Below are 23845 nucleotides of genomic sequence, written 5' to 3' on the forward strand. Positions count from 1 at the left end.
ATGCTGTGTTCAAATATTGTTCCCACTATCCCCAAGCAGCCAAAAAAGTCAGTTGTTGCAGTTTCCATTTTGTCAAGTTTGGATCATATAAACTAGAAATACAAATTGATTCGAATTCCATTCATTCATCTAACGGACACTGCCGCCTGTGAGACAGCTAGAAATGTGTAGGATGCTTTACAGTTGCCAGTTCTTCAGGTCAGGCATCCCTCATATCACTCGTCATTAACATCGCCCACTTCTGAGAGAAAACACACAAACCTGGCATCTCTGCATAGACATTACTTGCTAACCCTCATGTAATTAAACTAACAAGATAATAGGAGAAAAAAATTTTGGTAGGGACAATTCCCTAACATTGGCAAGGACACGTCCCTACATTTCCTACTTAAATCTACACCTAAGGTGCAGTTACATAAATGAGGTAACGTATGGATGATATCAGAGATTAAAGAAAAAGGGAAGTAAAGTATGTATATAGAAAGAGGAACAAGCCAAAAAGAACTACAGCTACAGGCGTGACATAAGACTTAATGTGAATCTTATCTGGGTCTAGAGAAATATGTGAACTGGAGATGAGCATCCATTTCTTCAGTGTGGATGACAGACTTGAAATTAAAGAGCAGCTACGGCTCCTCAGGCTCTGCCAGCCTGCCTGGTCTTAGCTGACCTCTAGCTGCATGTGGGAATGTATTCTTTACTTAATAAATAAATAATTGACTTGAAAAGTACAGTTTCCCTTGCAGTTTTCAATATGGCTCAACCATATAGTTTATTTCTCTTTTAATTCCTGCTGCTTTATTGAAGGACCTTCATCATTATTTCACTGTTTTTACTTGACTTTATTTTCCGTCTCCATCCTTGAGCTCTCAAACTGCTGTAACCATGGCTACAACTGATCAAATGTCCCAAAAGGGTGGTGAGGGGGTTTTTGAATCACCCTCAGCACTAGTGGCTGAGGAATTCAATGCAGTCTTTGCATGAATTTGGATCACAGGGAAGATGTTCCTTTATCATGTTATAGCATAAACTAAGGCTACATTTACATGTAATTATCATAAGATAAGAAAAAATCAGATCAGATTGTGTTATTGTTCATTATACAGCTTGGATGTGGTGTGTATTTACACACCCATGCAGTCTATGTGATGCAAATGCACTGCCCACAGAGTAACCAAGGATGACATTTCAACAGACACATCAACATAAAGCCCGGTCAAAGAATGTTCATGTTGCTGTTGTTAAATATCCTGTGCTTGTTAGGCAGGGTGTGAATACCACAACTGTTCACGGGCAGACTGCATCACTGAAATGTGGGTTATTTTTACAGAAATGAACATTTGTTCACGGCAAAAAAGTACATACAAAGGAGAAAATCTTGGTATTGGTCTTGCTCAGTTTACAGCATAGTCACCTACACTGCATTCCATGAATCCATGAATGATTTAAACCAAGGCAAACATACAAACACTGTATAACAGTATGGGAACTACTCAGAAAAAAACAGATACGCCATCAGCATGAAGAGGATGGAGCCATCGTTTTCAAGCAATACAGTACCAAGGATAGAGTGTGCAACAGTGACCTATACTATGCAAAGTGGTCCCCACCAGAACAGCAGCAGTGTCAGTTGTTTCTTTAACAACTGAAAATGACCTCTGCAAGGACTCTAACTGCTGTGTGAATTAGGACATTTATCTCTCAGAAAAAAACGTGGAGAGTGTAACATTGTTATAACACGGCACAACCTTTTAAAAGAGAGTTGGTTTCAACCAACATCTGAGGGAAATATCTGCTGACACTGTACTAGAACAGGACATTTGTGGGCCATAAAACCAAAACAATTAGCTAAAAGATGCTAAAACATTACACAGAGCCCTGAAAGTAATTACCTGACTCTGAAGTGCAGAGTTGGCTGATCATTCCCCGTGGGTTCATCACTATGAGCGACACCTTTTCCATTACACAATTGATCCATTCTTAATATAAAAATGGTGGGAAGTGCAGATTTAAGAAGGAGGTCTGGTGGATTCTTGGGTCAAAAAAGTGTGTGACTGTGACATGGAGGATGGCTGTTCATACCTGCTTCCTATCAGTAGTCAACATTGTGTTCCGTTAGCCACACCTAACAACATTCCCTAACCTCGACCAAGTAGTTTTTGTGACTTAGGTTAAACAATAGGTGCAGATTTTGTCAAGTTTCTCATCCATACCTTATCTTAATACAATACTCATGTGCCAAATGAACGTTGAAAGTGTTGTTGGTCACTGCATAATGTCTGTGAAGCAATACTTATGTAGAATGACTGCAATGTAAGAAATAGGGGACAAATACCGCAGTCCTCATTCTGGGCAAAAATGTATTCTATTGTTCAGCTTAAACAAAGGTTATAGCAGTTTGAGTTAGCCAAATCAAGTTGGTATTTTCCATAGTTATTTAGAACAAACTTCTCCCTTTTTGTTTCCTTGGACGGTGCTTACTTGCTGAGCTGTGGCACAGGCACACATCTTGATAGTTGCATGTAGCTTTGCTGCAGATGTTGTCCCAGCACACAACTATCAGGACAAAGACAAACACTTGATTTGTTTAACTCAGCCTGCTGAGTCCTCATATTTGCTTCATCTGAACTCTGGAATGCAATCTTGCCCATGACATGGAACTGTGGATTTTGTCACCCATTCGTTACAAGTAAACTGTAAATTAACCATTATCTTAATCCCTGAAAAAGGACTGTTTTCTATGAAATTTACATGATTTAAAACTTTTTTTTTCTTTTTCACCTTGGCCAGTTAACTGCTTATATTTGTACCATTTAAGGTTATTCACTGAACTTGAACTGCTGAAATTTCAATAAAACATGGAAAAAAAGAGGTTCTTCTAAAACTTTTAACCGGTAGTGTACATTGAAATTGCTTTGAGAGAGGAACAGTACTTTTGTAGCCAATATGAACAGGGAAAACAGAAAAGCAACAGAAATGTCGTTCAATGTATAAATAGGAATGTGAATATTATTTTAAGGCAGAATTGAAAAAAAGGCAATGATAATGACAAACAATGACAAACAACTATTTTTGTTGTTTAATTTGGAAGCTTTGTTGCCTTTGCAGGGTGTCTGACCATTTAAAAATGCCTAGGTTTAACATCACAAGAAAAGCCTGTACATAGTTAATGTGTAGAAGTGTCTGCAAGAAAAAAATGAAGATCAGAGATAGTTTATGCACATCCAATCCTCTATTTCGGTCAGGCGCAGGACAACAGATTCCATGAAGGGAAAAGTAGAGTGACCGAACACTGGATTACACCTACCAAAAAAAAAAAAGGTTTATTAGACTGAATAAGCCAATGTTTCAACTGTACCAGGTCTTCATCAGGCCACGGGCCAACATGAGAAAGATCAAGGTACAATTGATGATAGGATTTAATACATAATCAAGATAAAATACATTATCAGTGCGTGAAAGAAAAAAAATATCAAAACATGCCATAGTAACTTCACTAAATATATACAAAAAGTACCTTAGTTAATTTTATCACTCTAAGGATCACACTTTTTGGGAGCTACTGTATAATCCAGTGTGCGGACACTCTACTTTTTCCTTCAAAAAATAACCATGTAAACGCAGCCTCGGAGCTTCTTGGAGAGAACATGTTTCGCTGCAAGAAACAATGTATTTTACAACTGGTTGTCAGGGAACATGTATCATCCCAATTTAGGTCTATACTATACTATAAATTGTCAGGCTTCCGTGGATTTTGCTCACAACAGAAAAAAATTAAACTCTGTCTTATACCAGCTTGTGCAAAAATCATTTGGGTTTTGGTAAATCCCCAAATGGAGGAAATTATCAAATAATAAAATTCATTTTAAAATCATGCATCTCCAGAATCTAATTCTATGCTTTGCTGGGCCATATCAGTAAGATATGAATTGGCACCATTTTTCATTTGAATCAATAGAACCCTGTTTATCACATCAGCACACAGAAAGATTATCAGTTGTATTGAGGCTGGAGATAAATGAATATGTTTGACACATAGAGGAAATGGGTGAAAAGTTTGAGGGACAAAATGCAAATCACTTACAGGCAGAAAGCACAAGAAACATCCATTACCCAAAATCTTTTCACTGTGGCCTTGCTGTGGCCCCGCAGCCTCATGCTAGCCTCCTCACATAAGCAAACACTACACATTGAGAATGAGGAGACTAAGAGCTGTCTATTGCAAATTGTATACTGCAGTTATATTTGCCCTGCTCCAGCACAACAACTGTGAAAGTCTGCCTCTGGCTGGAAGGGAAGTAAAAATGTTCATATGGCAACGTTTAGAGAGACAGAGTTTGATTAGGAATAATATATTATCTTGACCCTAGACCTGGCTGTTCAGCAGCATGTTCACAGGAGTATTACTGCTATTTGATGGCATCCACACATCTTCAAATAATCTGCTTCTCACAAACACAGGAAAATTGGCCACATGTCTGATACACATGCATATTTAAAAAGTTGTCTGAGTTTGCAGGAATTTGCTTGATGCCTACAATTATGTACTCTGCTAGACGGCAGTGTGCACCCAACAACCAAATAAGAAGCAGGAGAAGGCTAAAGAAAGTGTTCACCCCTTTTAGTTCAGAGTTAAAATTTGTGTTTTGTACTACTTCCATTTATCTACCTTTGAATATCTGTTATTAAGTTCAATTATAGATTTTTTGACTTTTAGGATGAACAGGGTCATTTTGAAAGCATTTGATGTGAACATTTGCCGCCCAGAGTTTTAATGCATTATACAAGTGTAAAAAACAATACAAGGTTTGCCTCCAAAACTCAGCAACAAAATGGATCTATTCAAATTGATCAATTGTCAAATATCATAGTTCATTCAACAACAAAAGTCCAACTGGAAGCAAATGTGGGCTTATAACAGCATTTTAACCAATAAATACATAAAGAGCAAATGACAAACCTTAACTCAAAATGTCTTTTTTTCACCTCTACTTCAGTCAAACCCTGTCACTGACCTTTCAATTTCATAGGGGTCAAGGGTCAACACATTGGATATCATCATTTACAGCAGCATCAACACAGGCAAATAATTTCATTGATAATTTTTTATAACCTCTTCCCCCATTCAGGAGACAGCAATACCACTGAACCTGCACGCGTGTTGCTTCAATCATCACAGTAACGCACAAGGAGAGGTTACAACCACACATAATAAAGGGGTAAACAAACTGTCTTGACAGTGCTGATCTTTGAGGGAATAGAGAGCTGAAGAGTACAAAATGGAGACACTATCGTAACTTATTAGCTGTTTTGTGTCAATCACTTATTCTGCTAGAGTATAGGGTGTTCAACCAAAGAGGACTGGTTTGCAGGCAGGAGTCAATGGTAGAAGTACGTCTATTGCGTACTGCGTCCAGTTAGTGACTAGCTAGTGCACTAGCATGTTCTCAGCTGGCTACCGTGTTAGCGACTAGGTCACCAGCTACACTAGTCCACCAACTAGCCCTGTGAGGAGACATTTCCTTACCAAGATTCAAGCGCCACCTATTTTGAGAGGACTTTGCTGTTCCATTTTTCCGGTGTGACCATGGCTTACCTCATTTTTCTTAATTCATCTCCTAATCTGTGAAACCAACAATAAAGCCCTGCTTAATTAGCCATGACATGCAAATTCCTGGAAGGAAAGCATGACTAGTGAGAGGCCTGTGGACAGTGAGCAGACATGTGATGCAGCATATTGGCGGTCAGTGATTAGCTGATTACAACTGTACCAGATAATGTGACTGATGCCATGCTAGGCCATTACCCCCTTTGGCATGAACTAACCTCCAGAGTTGTGGCAGAGGCAGGAATCAATACGCACTGGCTCACACAATCCCACTGATTAAAAGGAAACCCTAAATGAAATATACTATATAATGTGGAACACTGTGAATCTGTTTCAAGGCACATTACTGAAGTCAAACCTGATCAAACAATCTCAGCATTTTGCTGTGTGTGTTTATATGGCTGTATATGCTTACTGTATGTACTGTATGTGTGTGGGTGAGTGTTTGGGGGATAAGGCTATGTTGTATTCTCTGAGGCACCAGAGGGATGAACCATCAATCTATCAATTACAGCTCGGCTCAGCCCCTTCTCTCCTCCCCGAAGGCACAGTAAAGCACATTTTTGTGAGATCAACACGCTCTCCCAGAGATCTGATGTCGAGACACCATGTAGGGTTTGCTGCCTTAAAATGCGTCCTGTGAATGGGAGGCAGGTGGAACACATACTGCTGCAACTAGGCATAGCAATATGTAATGCCCAGGCAGCTGCTTAACACCAATTACAAATATATTAGCCCTGTAGCCAAAACATAAAGCACACTTGTTTGTTCTCTTCTCACTCTGAAGCATCCACGTTTCTTTTGATGGGGAACAAAGTGTCGTTTTAATAAGCAGGGTTTAGTAGCTGCATAAAGAATCTTGTAATTCACACTAAGCAAGATTTTTAATGGTTATTCTTAGCTAAGATTGTTCATGTTTTTTTCAGTTTGTAGGAATGGAACTCTTGGGTGCCAGGTTGTGGTGTCCTCTGTCCTTAGGGACAATTAGGAATGAGGCTCCACATGACCAGTATGGAGGGATGGGCTCGCTACCCCCCAGTCACTAGCCAGCTGTCTCTCATCCCCTATCATCCACTAATGCAAATGGTCAAAGGCAGACACACTGTTCCTTCACCTGCTGGCTCACCTGAGGGTGGAGGAGCACAGGACTGTCCTTTAGAGAGAGAGTTCTTGCCTTATGAGGGAGTGTGGGTAAAATCCAGCCATCAAGTTGAGTGGCTGTAATGGAATGTAACCACATATGGCGAATAAGCAAAAGAGAGAGGACAAGTGGCATTCCTCTAGGTCCAGAAAGTTACATAACATGTAGAGAAATAGATTTGCTATTGTACAACATCACGGGTAAATCCCTGCTCATGGTAATCGCTTTCATTTTAATGAAGCAGAAAGGACTCTAGGTTTGAATTTGCAAGGAAATGACTTCTTTCATCATCTGGTGTGAGGTTGTACCTTGTACGAGAGAGAGCGACGAAGGCTGCCATGAGGTGGTAATTACAACTGGTGAGCAAATGCCAAATAGTTCTTTCTCACCTCAGTTTTTTTTATGCAGGATGTAACATAAGGGACTGAAGGATCCAGGGAGCTGAAATGGAAGTGAAAGCCAGAAAGACAGATAGAAAGGAATACAGAGGGTCTCAGGCTTTGTAAAAAATCTAACTGTTCCAACACTCGAATATTACACCCGAAGAAAGAGGTGGATAAAGTGGTTCGGCCTTGCGGAAAAGGTCAGTTTGTCAGCAGTTGGGTCTAATGTCAGATTTCATATTCAGAATCTTGGTCGGAGGGAGAAAAAGAATTGGTTTTTCTTTACTTTAATTCACAATGTGCCCCGATGTGTTAAATTGCTCCTGTGTCAGAAAATAACAGCCCTTCACACTGCAACACATGCCCTTGTCATTAGGGGGAAGCTCCAACTGAACTCTGGCGTTTTCCATCAGCAGGAGGGATGTGTGTGTTTGGGGGGGTTAGGAGTCAAGCTGTTTCAGGAACACCCTTCCCTCCCTCTGATAAACAATCTATCACTAATTACTTTCAACAGAAAGCAGACAACAGCACCAACGCAGATATGATCAAGCTCTATGTCGACAAAATACAAGTGGAACAGAGAGGAGCATTCTGTCATATGGCTTCAGTACAGTTCCTGTATACTGCTGCTGTCAGCCGAGCATAACCTGTAAGTGCTTTAATAGATGGAGGCTGACCTGACAAAGGGCGGACAGCAGAGCATCATCAGTAATACCATTGACCCTGAATTAACTAATCAGCATATCCACATTGATCCACCTTCATGACTGCTGTTTCCTTTGGCTGCTCCGAAGGCACCAATCAAGCTTTTGTTTGCAAAAATACTAGAAAATACTATAAAAAAGAAAATACTAGTCTGCAACAACACCTGCAGCCACCTCAGGTACCTGAGGTGGCAGCAGGTGCAACTTTGAAAATATACTACAAAAACCACACTACAGCTTAGGTAAGTGTGTTATACTAGAGGTGTTTCTGTTATTTTATCCACTCTATTTATATCAATGGAGGAAGACTTAATAATAGAAACACCTATATAACACAGAAAAATTGAACAGTATCACAAAAACTGCATCCTCCAAAAGATGTTGAATCAACAGTTTCACCAAAACATTATAACATTCATGAAGTATAGGATTTACTGCAGGATTGTTATATGAGACTGCATTAGTTTTATCTAGGCAGGCTTAGTAAACTGGCAACTGAATGTATATTACTTAGAAAGTTACATCATTTTAAGGATGTAAAGTATTAACAGTACCTGTGGCCTTTATTTACCTCAGTAGAGAGAACCAGGACTTTATTTGGGACAAGCGTATATTACAGACAGGCTTCTATGTCTAATTTTCCCTGCTACCCAATTAATGCAAACCCAAGACTTCCTCCATGTTTACCTGTTGCCCTCATAAATTCAGTATAATGTCCATTTCCACAGCACTAATTACATCAGTACAGCAAGAGTCACATCAGGAGTTACGCTTTGGCCGAACGATGTAAAGCTACCATGAATGAAACTTAACACTTCACATCAAAGTTGTGCAGCCTTCCTTTTATAGTATAATTTTAATGTGCAAAAACATCCGGGAGTGTTGAGTTGTGAGTTGTGAGTGGTGAGTGCAACATTATTTGAAAGCCGGCTTTTCTATAAGAATACATGATAACTCACTTAATTATACGTTGCATATTTCACTCTTGACACTTAAGTTTTCCATTGATATTTATAAAGTCTACATTTTCTTTACACAGTATATGTGTTTGTATAGAATAGCTGATTGCCAATACTCATAATATTCTTATTATATTAATCAAGTAAATCATGGGAAAATCTTGCATATTTGCTCATGGTGATTTACTGGGTTTGGGGATAATGTGATATGCATTTTCACTACTTTCTGACATTTTAAAGACTTATCATTAATCAGTTAATTAAAAAAACTATCAGCAGCTGCAGGCACAATCAAATTCAGGTAATGTGGAATGAAGCATAACACGTAATCATACAAAACAGATAACTGGGGTACTAGGAACTACACCAGAGTGTAAACAATAACAATACTTTTTGCACTCTAACCTGGTATCCTCTCTGGTATTTTTCTGCCATGCTTGAGATATTTTACTGGTAGGATCAAAGAATAGTGCTATGCAACTCTGGAGGTGCAGAGATGCATAAAATTAAGTTTTCATCCAGTCTTCTCAACAGTTATAGTTGGAGTCTGGCCACAAAACCTGGTGGTAAATCAGAACAGCGTCTACTGCTATGGCTCACACAGCATCTCTCTCCACTGGATGGCCTTGCTCGGTGCAATGTTGGACACTTGCTCTTGGAGTGGAAGCCCTGTTAGGGTCTGTGTGCTCAGGTTGAAGACAAATTCAATTTTAGAGTTGCTGCAATTGTATATAAAGTAAAGAAAATTGATTAAAATTTGATCTGGGCACAGATCCCTGTGCAATTTGAAAAGGGTTCAGTGTATCCCAACCTACAGTGACAAGAAACCTAGGAGAGGGGTTAGATGTAAAATTACAGACAACTGGAGCTCCTGGAGTGTCCCAAGCCTGATGGTTAAGATGCAAACCATGTAACTTGCAACATCCCCGGTTTGATTCCAGCCAAGGACCCTTGTGGCAGGTCTCTCTCCCCTGTCCCATCTGTATCTCACTCACTACCAAATAAAGGCAAAATGCTGAAAACGTCTGTGTAGCTGGTACGTTGTTGCTATTTGGTTTACAACTGGCATCTGTACAGAATGGGTTGTGGTCAAATTTGCATGGTTAATGCAACTAATAATGAAATTTTTCCATCAGATTTATAACCGTGGTATATTTCTTTGTAGAATACTTTTTTCCTACATAATACTACATCACTGAAAATATAATGATTAAACCCACTGTTGCTACTGCGTCTGTGGTGAAAGGCTGCAGTTGAACTCACAGTCTGTAATAAACACAGCTCTAGTTTGCCTCAGGCTGAAAGCAATGATTAATGTATGGGGAAATTGCCAATCTCTTACTCAGGTACTCAGACACTATTTCAAACCCGGGCAAAGCTAATTCCACCATATTCAGCAGTGTCCTGAAGCATTTCTCCATGATATTGTTGCTATCTTAATGACAAAATAAAGGCCATGCTAATAGCAATAGCAACAAATTTATAGGCTAAATATAATAATAAGTGCTTTTTCTGTGAGAATCAAGCTGTAGTTCTTTCACAGCTCAGTGCCTCCGTGGTGCCCAGGCTCATGATTATACACGAATAATACCCAGAAACTTTCTCAATCAAATAATGTGTATGCTTGGTGCAGACTGAAATGCCCTGTGGTCTTTGTGATCACATTGATTATCTCAAAACAGATATTATTCCTATGTCTGTTGCCACACAGACACACACACACACACACACACACACACACACACACACACACACACACACACACACACACACACACACACACACACACACACACACACACACACACACACACACACACACACAGAAATAACTTGAAAACACCATTAAGGCAATCAATAGCTTGTTGCTGTGCAGTTGGGCCATCTTCAGTGACAGTCAAGTCCTCAAAGCCTTGCAAAGAACATGTGGAAAAGTATAATTCTAAAGGAGCACTTCCATACTTTCAGAAATCATTAAATATTGGATTCCCTCCTATCTTCATGAGTGTCAGATATACACATCCTGAATTAGGCCACCTTTTTGTTTTCTGGAATGGATACGTGTAGAACACCATCTTTCTTCAAATTCTTCAAGCACAAAGCACCCTATTTCATGTCACAGAGAGGATAATGCTACTTGATTAGAGACATTACAGTCCTGGATGTTTATTTTGTTTTCCACTGAGAATTTAATGCAGGAAAGTCTAATCATCTGGTGATGCGCTTCCATACCTCCACAATTGTTTGGATAATGGCCATGCATTCTTCTAAGCCAGGAGCTCCCCAGGAAAATGTGTTTTGACCCTTTTTATTCACCCATTATACAGCTGATCATAGGATAACCAGACATCAGGTAATCCTCAAACATTTTCTGATAATTCTGTCCATGGAGGGGTATATTAAATGGCAAGGAGGAGACCTACAGAGACGAGGCAGACAGATTTGCCTGGTGTGAACTTGATTTTAGTAGGAAGAAGGAGCTAGTCATTGACCTTCACAAAATGACAGTGGCAGCATCACCAATTCTCATCAAAAATCAGCAGATTGAAATTGTTTTCTCTTACATACTGATATGAAATTGAACTAGTCAGAAAATGTTAATGCTGTGTTTACAAAGGCACAGTCCAGGTTGTGTTTCCAGTTTTTTGAAGTTTTGTGACCAGGGCCTTTTTTTATGCTGTTGTATGTTGGGTTTACATAGGTTCAAGGAGCACATGTTCTATTTTTGACATACTTTTAAAGGGCTTTATTATCTTTGTTTTGCTGTTACATTTGTTAATTTTCAGCCATACTAGTGGCACGGCACTGGGGATGGCAATTTCAGTCTGTTGGATTGCTGATGGATTGCCATGAAATCCAGTACGAACATTCATGGTCCTCAGGGGATGAATCCTTGGTAATCGCCTGACTTTTACTTTAAGACCACCATGAAGTTGACATCTTTGGCTTTAAATGAACTATCTTGTCAACTATTTGAAGGATAGCCATGTAATTTGTTACAGATTTTCTTTGTGCCCAGTGGATGAATCCTAATGACTTTGGAGATATGCTGGCAGTTCATCTAGCACCACCAGCAGGTCAACATTTTCATGTATTTTGTGAATCTTAACATCTGTCAGATGGATTGGTACAAAATCTGACAACACACATTCATCTTTTGATCAATGTTATCAGCATTCACAGCAGCCTTGGCTGTGCTTTGCGTTTAGTGCTACCTAGTAAATATGAGCCTGCTTAGCATCAGCGTGCTAGCATTGACATTGTGAGCATGTTAGCATGCAGACATTAGTGTTAAATGCTGCGCCTAGGTAAAGCTTCACAGAGCAGCTAGATTGGCTGTCGACTCTTGGTCTTGTTAATTCTTCAATTCATAGTCATTACTAGTTTTACTGATCCCGTTTTCGAGAGCATCACTGTTGGTAGCCTTTTATTTATTGTTATGTGTGTGTGACCAATGTCCTGTTGGAACATGTGTTTATTTGTGTGTTTGTGTTAGTAATGTAGTTCTAGTATGTCTTTCATATGCTGTCTGCTGTGACCTGTCTGTCTTGTGTCTCTTTTGTAATTTTTACACTGTGCATGGGCAACCTAACTAGGTTCCCCACTGGCCAATAATAAAGTTATGTAACCGGATTAACGATTAGCAGATAAAATACTGTGAAGCTGAAACTATGCATGTGAAAAAGAAGCTGATAATTGCCTGCTAAATTATAAAAAAAACCTATCCAGCGAATAAAATTCCATCCCAGTGGCACAAAAGCTGTGTTCTTGGCGATAGTCTTGTTTGATTACAATAATTAACATAGTAATGATTTGTTGATGTTGAAGTGCAACGTTGTACCTTAACGAACGTCTTGAATTCAACCTGTTATGCTTGCATCTGTTGACAGTTACACAGATGTGCCACTGTGGTAACAATTAATAACTTCCTAGATTCATTGTTCTTATTTTTAGAACAGGTATAGTTTGATGCATGATTAGTTTTATTCTAAATATAGTAAGACCCTCATTCACATTCATTATTTCAGAGCTTGCAACCTGACATAGTTTAGGATCATTTGATCTTCAGTCAATCCATCTCATGGGAAGCGCCGGCAAGGATGCAGCTAATGACTGCTATAAAGGAAAACAGAGCTTCTAATCAGGGTTGGCTGTGGCTCAGGAGGTAGACTGGGTTATCCAGTAATCAGTGGTTTGATCCCCGGCTCCTCCAGTCCACTCATCGAAGTATCCTAGGGTAAGATACAGAACCTCAAATTACCCCTGGTGGCTGTGCTATCTGTTAGCGGGTGAATTGGATGTATGATGGGTATGTACGAATGGGTGAATGTGGCATGTAGTGTAAAGTGCTTTGAGTGCTCGATAAGACTGGAAAAGCACTATATAAATGCTGTCCATTTACCATTTACCACAAAAACATTTGTTCTGAGATTCGGTATAGGTTTGGCCAGAGTGAAGAAAAGAAAATTGCATCTGTATATTAAGCTGACCATCAGCTCATTAACACTGCCGGAGGTTACAGATTTTACATGCTACTTTTACAGAAGGATGAGGGAACTCTGTTGTCAATGCTAACCACATTCAGCAACAGCGAATGCCACCATCCACCATGTGAATCTCATGCACAATGTCTGGCTTTCCCAAAGCATCAGAGAAAATAAAATACCATGCCTGCAGGTAAATCCAATATGTTGTTCTGTTCCAAAAGCTGTGCTGAAACTGACTAAGTGAATACACTGGGATTACATTTCACCCTCTACCCTCCCAGATGGCCCCTAATCTCAAATTACAAACTGCTTCCAGACAGCCAGAGAAACGAAAAGCTGCAGACCTTGGAATGATACAGAGTGTAGCTCTCTAAACCCACCTTCAAGAATAGCCATTGCCAAGAAAAACCTATGTATAAATAAAAGAATATCGCTTATAACATGAACATATGTTTGGATGGTATCTTTTTGCCTATACCAGCATTGTAAGGGAAAAAATAACATTTTAAAAACTTAGTTTTTCAGTCATGAACTATGACTCCAGGTCAGCCTGTTAAACAGAGACTATAGAAAAAGGCTTATCCAGTTACAAAAGGAAGTAAGAATGTATTGATGTTTCAGAAGGCAAGAAGAAAATAGCTTTTTCTGTTACACCCATGTAAAAAAAAAACAGAGAACAGACAACAGAAAAAAAAAATCACAAGCAAGTGAACACCACCACCAAATAATCATCAGGTAGTTACCTCTGCTAAGTGGGTTATGTTTTCCCCCACGTCTGTTTATTTATGTTGTTTGTGTGGTTTATTTGTCAGCAAGATTAGGCAAACTGTACTGAATTGATTTGTACCAAACTTGGTGGAAGGATTGGGGCAAGGGAAAAACCCATTAAATTTTGGCTGGGATGCGGTTAAAGGGGCGGATCAAGGATTTTTTTTTAGTCACTTTCCTTCACCATACGAGATAGGGCATTTTCCAACATTTTCCTTCAATATTTAGCCCTGGTGGAGGTATGCGCTTTACTGTGTGCCACTTTAGTTATTACTTTCATGGTCAGCTTTGGAGGTAATAATTGTACTCAAGGCATGCAAACTGCAGTATTAAATGGGAAAAACAAAAACAATTTTTAGCTGGTCATTTTAATGTGATCAAAAGTGACTGGGCAGCAACTAATTCAACGAGGGTGGTGAACATATTGCGTCAGTAACACCAGCTGGGCATTTGTTAAAAGTCTAGTAAGCAACACATTGTGGGGTTTGATTTCGTATGGCTCTTTTGATGTGGAGCAGTTTCATGTCATCTGGTTGGGGCTAATGAAGAGAATGCAGGGGGGGATCAATGTCGCTGATGCTGCTGCTTGCCAGGAGTGCAGTTCACTCTGAAAACACCCTCATATTTATCCGTGGTGCCAAACCCCGGCCCGAAGATACTATTTCAATGCTGAGATCTCCCAAGAGGAGTGCAGAAGACCTATCCAGCACAGCCAAATTCACAATCGATTAGCTTCTGCACATCACAGAGAGGGAAAGAGGGTGGAGGAGGCCGGAGGAGTTGGGAGCTGCTGCTTGGTGGGCTTGGCTGAAAAAAGATGATCGTGATGATGACGTGAAAAATACTGATTCCATACAGTACAGACACAAGGTTCATTTCAGGGGAGGTAAAACACACTCACACCTAATCTCCCCGCTCACTTTCATCTCCTCTGAGAGTGCTTGTTAGAGTGATGGCTATCAACAAAAGTGCTGTTCATTTTAAAGTGTAAATATTTGAAATATGGAACAATGCTTCAACTGGGAATTGTAGTGGTGCTATACTGTACAGTAAATTGGACTAATCAGCCATGGTGAATGTAAAACATGACAAAAGAGCAGTGCTGAGTGCATTCAGTAACTGGATTCCATACTGAGACTGCATGACAATATTGTGACGTATGCGATTTTTAAAAAAAAATCGATAAACTTAAAAAACTTCATAAACATAGGAGAGATTATTTATAAAGCATATGCCAACATACATCATCTGCACAGCAAGCAATGAGGACTGAAACGGCCTTGCAAGTCTGTTTTTAGTCCATACACTGCTTTATAAGGTTGCAAGACCTGCCCACAACAATGCATTATAAATGGTTTCAACTCAGTCTTCTCCACGAATTTGATAGGCAGCAAATGTTTCACAAAAGCCCATCAGGAAACAAAGTGGTTTTGTCCTTTGAAGCCACTTAAAGGTCAATGTCAAACATCTGTCAAGAAAATGATAACTTTCAATGATAGTGTCTTAACAATGCTCAATGTTCATAGAATTGTTGGAATAGAAATGTGCATTCCCCTGATATTAATCCAGGCAAAAGGTAAACATGAAGAAAGTGTGGAGTTTGCATTAATAACCAACAGGACTGGATAGGAATTCCACTAAAATAAGAAATTTAATTAAATTCGGGAAAAACAAGGAAAATTAAGAATAAAGGCTTGTCAATGATATAAGAAGGTTTCAAATAAAGGCCTGGTTCTCTGTCAGTGGGGTAAAAATACAGGGCCCTGGCTGCTATTTGGGAATTTACTGTATCATATTTCTGATTTTAAAATAAAGACAAGACTTGACAGAAGAATTAAATTATTTTGCACAAAAACAAACAGAGCCAATCTGTTGGTGTTCACAGCTGAAGATACTGAGGTGCAAAAAAATAACAGCTTGAATGGTGCTGGTGAGTGCTGAAATCTGATGTAAAGTCTTGTGGAGTTTGGTTGTGTGACAAAGAGAAACACAACACTTTTATTCTCAGCAAAACTAAAAGCCCCAAAGGTATGCACCGAGGGAAGCCGAAAAAACCATTATGCAAATAATCTGGGCATTTATCTGTGTGGATACAGCTCTAAACTGACAGAGTGGCAATATGTCCTCCAGAATCTCCCAGCGTGGTTCCTGCCAGTGAGCTCAGCCTTCCGGCAGGGCTGAGGGTTGGACCTCACATATCCATGCTCCGCAGGCTGCATCCAGGGCTGTCAGCCGAGCACACACATACTCAAGCATCCTCTCACAGCCGATGGAAAGTTAATTAACTGCCTTTTGGAGGCGGCAGGCCTGTGATAGCCCGAACACTGGCGCAGCTCTATTACGCAGCCTTTAACAGTGATGAATTAGTGCTTCTTCCCTGTCTGCTTCCCATCATTGGCGGCTTTGGCCCAGGGGAAGGAGCACTAGTCTGTTGGGTCCCTGTATGTCATACATCAACTAGCTCTGATACAGGCAAAAGACTAGAGTTTTGGGAGACAGGGAGGAAATTAACAGAGAAGGGGCAATAGATGAGATAATACAAACAAAGCCATTGGTAGAAATCAAGGATGCTTGTTAGTTTTTCTTGCTTTACTAACTTTAAGAACACAAACAAAGCAGTCTGTTTTTCTATTATAGTGAGGATGTGGGGAGATAATGATACAGCTGCTACAGATAAATTATCTATTATCCAACTACAGTCTTTATGTATTATTCTGTTTGAAAAGAAGCAAGAATTATAGCAATACAAAAAAAATACTGAAATATACTGAATAATAAAAATGAATAATAAAATGTCTTGTTGTGAAAGTGTTAGACACTGCTTCAGTCCAGTGGGTGATCTTGATCAGGGCTCAGCTGAGTGTGCAAAGAGGTCTTGACAGCAGGTTCACCTCACTTTAAAGTGTTTGGCAAGAAGAGATCTGAATGCTAGGATCCATCACACACTTATTTTCTCCCTGGCAGAGAGAGAAGAATCCTTTCATTAGTGGACAAAGGAAAATATATAGATTGAAAAACATCAGACTTGTTTGGGGTTACACAAAACCTCATTTTCATGCTTTTTAACGAAGCAGCCTTAGAGAATATGGTGGCAAAAGCTGTTCTGCTGAGGAGTTCGATTCCTACTAAGCTGCAGTATTCTTTGGGAATTACTGTCTCTCATGCAACTAGCAAATTACACAGAATTAATAAGAGCTCTCAAGCAATTACGTATTTCACTAGCATGAAGTTGGGGAACTTACAAAAGGGATTTTAAAAAGACTGGTCAAAGCTGAAGCAGTAGACGCTGAGATATCCTGACTTGTAGCCGCTAAGTTAGCTCAAAAACACTGGATTCTACAGTTCCCACAAAGCAACTCAGTGGTATCTTTCTTTATCAGAGTTGGTCCAAGTTCCTCAAAACTGTAATGATTTACTTATTGTATATTACTCATTGAACAAGTGATTACATTACCGATTACTCAACAGCAAACGTAATCAGTTACGTTATTAATTACATTACTTTCAGTAAACGCTCAAACAACGTTTTTAAGTTGAAATGTTTAAAAAACAGCCAGCATATTTTGGGGTATTTACTCTCCATCAACTCAGAAGTCCTCAACTCACATCGGAGCCATGGGTTTCAAACAACCTCCAACTCTGAACAAATCCAGGCCATTCTGAATATGGGCGTACGGTGACTAATGTTAGCAAGCCAGCTAAGAAGACACAACATTCTCCTCTTTTGGTAGAGGCTAACTGTCTCCTCCACACCTGGAGCCCCTGTGTCAAGCTAACATGTCCCAGACCAGTCTGTCAACTGAACACAAAGAGACCAGACTGATATCAAGCTTCTATCAAACCCTGGGTAAAACAGTGAACGAGACCACCCTCAAAAGTTCTAAGTAAGAGAATGTTACTGGGATTAGTAACTGTAATGCATCTACAGAATTTAAAAATGATAATCCCTTCAACTACTAGTAACAGAAAACTGTAATCTCATTACTTTATCACCTAACTAAATAATGGTTTAGTGCCCAGCACTGTTCTTTAGACCTTTCTTGCCAGGTAAACGGCCACGCATCTCAAAAACCATATCTCTAATGCAGATTTTGCATAAACATTTATGGTCTTGTAAACTCCTCGACACTGTCAGAACCACGGGTGTTGAAAAAGAATTACAGACTCCAAAAACACGTAGATGTAGCTGGGTGATGTCACAAATTTGCTCAGACTGTGGAAAGCACCTCCAGAGCCACAGCTTTGACTAGCTTTGACATGTAAAATAAGTAGACTACCTCTGTTCAGTATTTAACAGTGATATAACACAAATCCCATGAGTACTGTATAAAGTAACAACAAAATAACACTGATAAAACAAAACACACATTAGTTAAATAGCGTTTAACGGTGCTAAAGATGTGTTCAGTACAGGTCACCCACTCGGGTGAAAGAGAATGTGTTTCTGCCCGCTTGTGTTCAAATGAATATAACTGGGGCAGAGTATTCGTGGAAATCTATAAATATTCCCTCAGCTCCAATGACAAGGCATTGTGGTTATTTATAAATCCCGTCCAACTGAATGCGCCAAATGCTGTGTCAAATTCCCAAACAATCGCACACATGCTAGGAAAGATCTGCAACTTTTTTTTTTCAGCTCCAGCCTTGTGCAGAAAATTGAACATGATTTTAATTAAATACAAAACAAAAGCTGTTTCCGAGACAGAAAGGAGACAGTGGCTTCATAATCAGACACTGTGGGTGCAAAGACAACTAAATCGTGGATCACACGTTATTGGGAACAACTTCAATATAATTTGAAATGAAAAGTTTTATACGTACGTGGATAACAACTGTTGATGCAACAGAGATAGAGAAAGTACAGAATCGAAACATAAGCCCCTGACAAGTTTAATGATGCCGGGCTACGATTTGGGAGGGGATGGATACATCAGTGAGCCAGTCAACATCAAAGTGTGCCTAGATGAAATGAAGGCACAGTCAACACAACATGCATGCTGGGCACACACACACGCATGCACACACATGCATGCGCGCACACACACACACCACACCACGCACACACACACACACACACACACACACACACACACACACAACACCATTTGTCATTTCCCAAGAAGCAGCCATTTAGAGGCAGCTTAGAGTGGGTTGAGTAAACCAGCTGAACCAACATGAGACAAAAAAAACAACCAAAAAATAGCAACAAATAATTAATATTATTAAACATCATAAGGCAGCACAGACAGTCATTAAGCAACTTAAAACTTGGAGGAAAGACTCTTGAAAAACAATAAAAAAAAATATAGAAAAAAGATGAAAGAAAAAAAGAAAAGAAAATGTGATTTAAATTTTATAATAAAAAACAACTCATGACACAAACTTTTCCATTTTTTGTATTTTTTTCTAATGACAAAATAGTCTACAAAAAAAGAAAAAATCTGTCATAAAAACTAAATAAAAACTAAAAATCTCTATAATATAATAAAAATATCTCAAACATGATCAACAACAATCCTATAAACCCAATACTATACAGACATGGAAAGAAACACGAAAAAAAAAAGGGGTCAAAAAAAAAATGCAAAAAGTCATGCCACAAAAAACACAAGCAACAAAAACAAACAAAACAAGCAAACAATAACCCCCTAAACACACATTCACAAACTTTCAGAACCTTTTTTTGCAGAAAGACTTAAGCAATTTCAGAACAGAACCAATCCATCATTTTCAACACCTTCAAAATCACCTAATCCTACCTACCTAAAAAAAGAAGGGGCAACACCACAGTTGGTGGGAGAACACCACAGAGAACACCACAGGTCATTAAACATGCAGGTCATTAAACATAAGTAAACACATTTCAAGAGCAAAGAGCAATCAGAACACGGGAAACACAAGAACACTTTGAACACACACACACACTTACAGCTACAGACACGGAGGCCACAGTCAGATACACCTAGTTACCACACCCAGTTAGACCGCGTGGCGAACGAACCTGTCGGACATAAACAAACTAACAAAAAGTAAAGGGTTTCACGGGGTTCAGGGGTTCTTTCATCATGTGGTCTTGTTAACCAGGTGTCTGTGACCTATATATAATAATATAATATATATAATATATGGACTAATTTCAGTTGGGTTTTTTTTTTTTTTGTAGGTTTTTTTTTTTTTTGAATCAGTGGGCATAATCAGTGGGGAAAAAATTTTTTAAAATCAAAAGCCTATGTTAAAAAAAAGATCAAAAGAAAGAAAATAGTGATCTCTCGCCCTTCTACTGCCTTTTTTTTTTTTTTTTTTTTTGCTGATGGAGGTGAATATATATTTATAATTATTTTATTGAAAAGTCCTATAGCACTTTCAATTGTTTATAAATTTTTTTTTTTTTTAAACCACAAAAAAATTTTTTTTTTTTTTAGTTTTTTTGACGGCAGCATTTTGGATTGGATTAATTACCTTTGGGTCAATTGGATTGAGTCTATGAACTTGTTTACACTTTGACAATATTTGTAGCTTTCTGAAAGGATGGTGATGAGAGTGAAACTCAAGTGATGTCGCTTGAGTCCGTGTCAATTGGTGCTGAAAACTGATCTTTTTTTTCTGGCCATTGTGAGTTCGACAGTGTTATAGGAGTGTAGTGCTAATTAATTCAACAAGTATGGCCTCTTCACACAGTAGGGTGGTATGTATAAAATGGTGAAGGATTTGAACTTGGAACTTCTCTCTCAAACTCTCTTTTTTCATTCATCACACAACTATTTCTGTCAATTTTTGTGTGGATGTTTGGAACGGGTATAAACATACCTGATGTTGTCAGACATGACATTACTTTGTTCGGTTCAAGAATTCCCCAGCTTTAATATTTATGAAACCCTTCGAAAGCCAGCAGGGCAACATAAGGAGTAACAGAACACCCATTAGACACACTATAGATGCAATAAACAACCATCTAAAGTATACCATCACCTCTATTTCAGAGAATCTACCTAGTTTCTGTACAACCTACAGAAAGTCCACAAAGAATATGGTTAAAAACTGTATAACATCTACGGTTGTAGATGTTGTAACTGTAGATGTTGTAACATCTACAGTTACAACATCTACAGTGTTTTAACTGTAGATGTTGCAAAGACTTTGCAAAGTTGCAAAGTCTTTGCAACTTTGCAGAGTCGCAAAGACACAATCTTTGCAACTCTGCTTAGCAACACTCTACATCACGTATGTACAAAATTTTGGGGACTTTGTCTGCAAATTTCAATGATTCAAACTGGAAGTTCAGAGCAGAAAAGAATGAAACTTAACCAGGTGTGCTCTTTATTGGATCTGTGCTTGAAGGCCAAATAGTTCAAGTACAAGGAGAAACATGACAGGACGAGGAGTTCACCACTGTGCGTCACTGTCATGTTTCTCCTGGTGTACATGAATGGAACCCCAGAGTGGGAAATAGGGAGAGGGAGTGCAGTCAGTAGAAAAGAAGGAGATGAACTTGATATTGTGGTTTACAGAAAAGCCAGTTACACAGATCACAACCTATGATTCACACCATCCAAACCATCCAACGGAGCACAAACTGGAAGCAATCTGGACCTCACACCACTGGGCAGAGACCATAGCGACATGTACAACGGCTGAGGACAACCACACTAACATTATATGTTGAAAGGCTTTGAAACCCTCTAGTTACCCTCACTGAGCTTTTCTTAAAAACCAAAAAGATCTAACAAAGAAAACTAGATCAAAAAGAAAAGCAGACCACACTGAAATATGAACATGTGGCCTTCCCATATGTGGCTGGAATTACCGTGAAAATGACTGTGTTTTTCAAGCCTGGCAATATGCTGAGAAAGAGCCTGGTTCATCTGAGGGATTACTTTCGCAAATATTACCAAGAAGGCGCACATGTGTAAATAAGTGAGTCTAAACAGCACATCCACAAACAGCAAAGAACAGACCTAACCATTCAAGACACTTTACACTCAAAGAACCAAACACATATACATCTTCAAAGATTCAAACAAATGAACACATTTCATATGGAGACAGTACGAAAAAAATGATGAATATTGAATTACACTCATTAAGTGGCCAAAGACATTACTCCAAATGAAAGCTAATGTTGCTCTGTGTCAGCTGGGTGTGTAAGCGGGTAACTGTTTGCTAGTAGACTCGCTATAAAAACATTTCTGTGAAGATTCTCAGTGATCCAGGTCATGGTATTCTTTAAGTGCTATGCAAAGGCAACTGGACTTGCTTGAAGTTCTTGAAGACATTTTGCCTCTCATCCAAAAGGCTTCTTCAGTTCTAACTGACTAGTGCAGAGTTCCAGGTAAATATCCTCTGGTGAGATCATTAACAAAAATTAGTCATTGAGGTCACATGAGTTGTTAACCCTCCCGGTCATCATGGGAGTCGTTATGATCACATGGGTCAGGGTGTGGATGGGTGCTAACACGTTGAGGGTCGTTAGGGTGACAAGTGAATCGTTGACCCACCCTGCCATCAAGTGAGTGGTCACATGAGTCCTGGTGTGGATGGGTGTTCAGCTGTCTTGGGAGTGAATTTAGAACTGCATTGTAGGTGGCTGACAGGTGGTGTCTCAGACCACCTCCTCTGTTTAGTTCCAGATTGACAAAAATGGCTTCTTTCACTCCTCTTTCAAACCATCGGTCTTCTCTGGCCAAAATGTGTACATCACTGTCCTGAAAAGAGTGTCCTTTGTCCTTAAGATGCAGGTGGACTGCCAAGTCCTGACCTGAGGAACTGGCTCTCCTGTGTTGTTCCATGCGCTTATGTAGCGGTTGTTTAGTTTCCCCAATTTAACAGGTCTGTGCATTCCTCGCTGCATTGGACTGCGTAAACTACATTGTTCTTCTCGTGCCTGGGTATTTTGTCCTTAGGGTGGACAAGTTTTTGTCTCAGAGTGTTACTGGGCTTGAAATTCACAAGGATGTTATGTTTGTGGAAGATCTTCCCGAGTTTTTCGGATAATCCTAATGACTCACATAATGATCGGGAGGGTTAACGACTCATGTGACCTCATTGATTCACTTTTGTTGCTGATCTAATCAGAGGATATTTACCTGGAACTCCCCACTAGTCAGTTAGAACTGAAGAAGCCTTTCGGATGAGATGCGAAACGTGTTCAAGAACTTCAAGCAAGTCCAGTTTTCTTTGCATAGCACTTTCAGAACTATAATAACACTGTAACATGGTTTGGTTTACAGCTTTTCAGGCTGTCCCTAAATGGCCAAAAAAAACAGATAATGCAGATTTAATATATTTTCTACTGAAATGCTACGATATAATGAAAGCAGTGCTCTGTGTGATCTCACACTTTCAATCATCAAGCAAATTAATAAAAGTGAAATAAGAAATGTAATAATGTTTAGTAATGAGCAGGATCAGTGTGTCTACACATCCAAGACACCTGCTGACACCTTTAATCTTAATCTACATCTCAAAAATAAAAAACCCAATAATCTGTCTCTAAAACTGCATCATTGTACAGCAGCACACTGCTTCCAAGTGTGATTTTACCTGCACCAATGTGTCACTTCCTCAGTGCCTCTCAGGGATTTAACATAATTGCATTCATTATCCAATCTACACACCTACCTCCTCAATGACCCAAATGTCATTCAGAACAAAACTCCCTGGGCAATTGTAATTGATCTGCACTTGTTTTTCATGTTCTTTGGCAAATACTTCCTAAATGAGTGGGACAGCTCAAGACCTCACTGTAATCCCAAATGTTTAGCACTTCTTTGTACTCTATTCATCTCCATCTTCATCT

General features: G+C 39.3%; 1 protein-coding gene across 3 annotated transcripts in view; it reads right to left on the bottom strand.

Annotated features, from left to right (window-relative positions):
* Window positions 1-23845, bottom strand: part of iqsec1b (IQ motif and Sec7 domain ArfGEF 1b) — a 207579-nt gene that overhangs the window by 109870 nt on the left and 73864 nt on the right. The window lies entirely within an intron of this gene.

Source organism: Xiphias gladius, chromosome 21 (genome assembly GCF_016859285.1).
Source record: "Xiphias gladius isolate SHS-SW01 ecotype Sanya breed wild chromosome 21, ASM1685928v1, whole genome shotgun sequence".
Classification (NCBI taxonomy): domain Eukaryota; kingdom Metazoa; phylum Chordata; class Actinopteri; order Istiophoriformes; family Xiphiidae; genus Xiphias; species Xiphias gladius.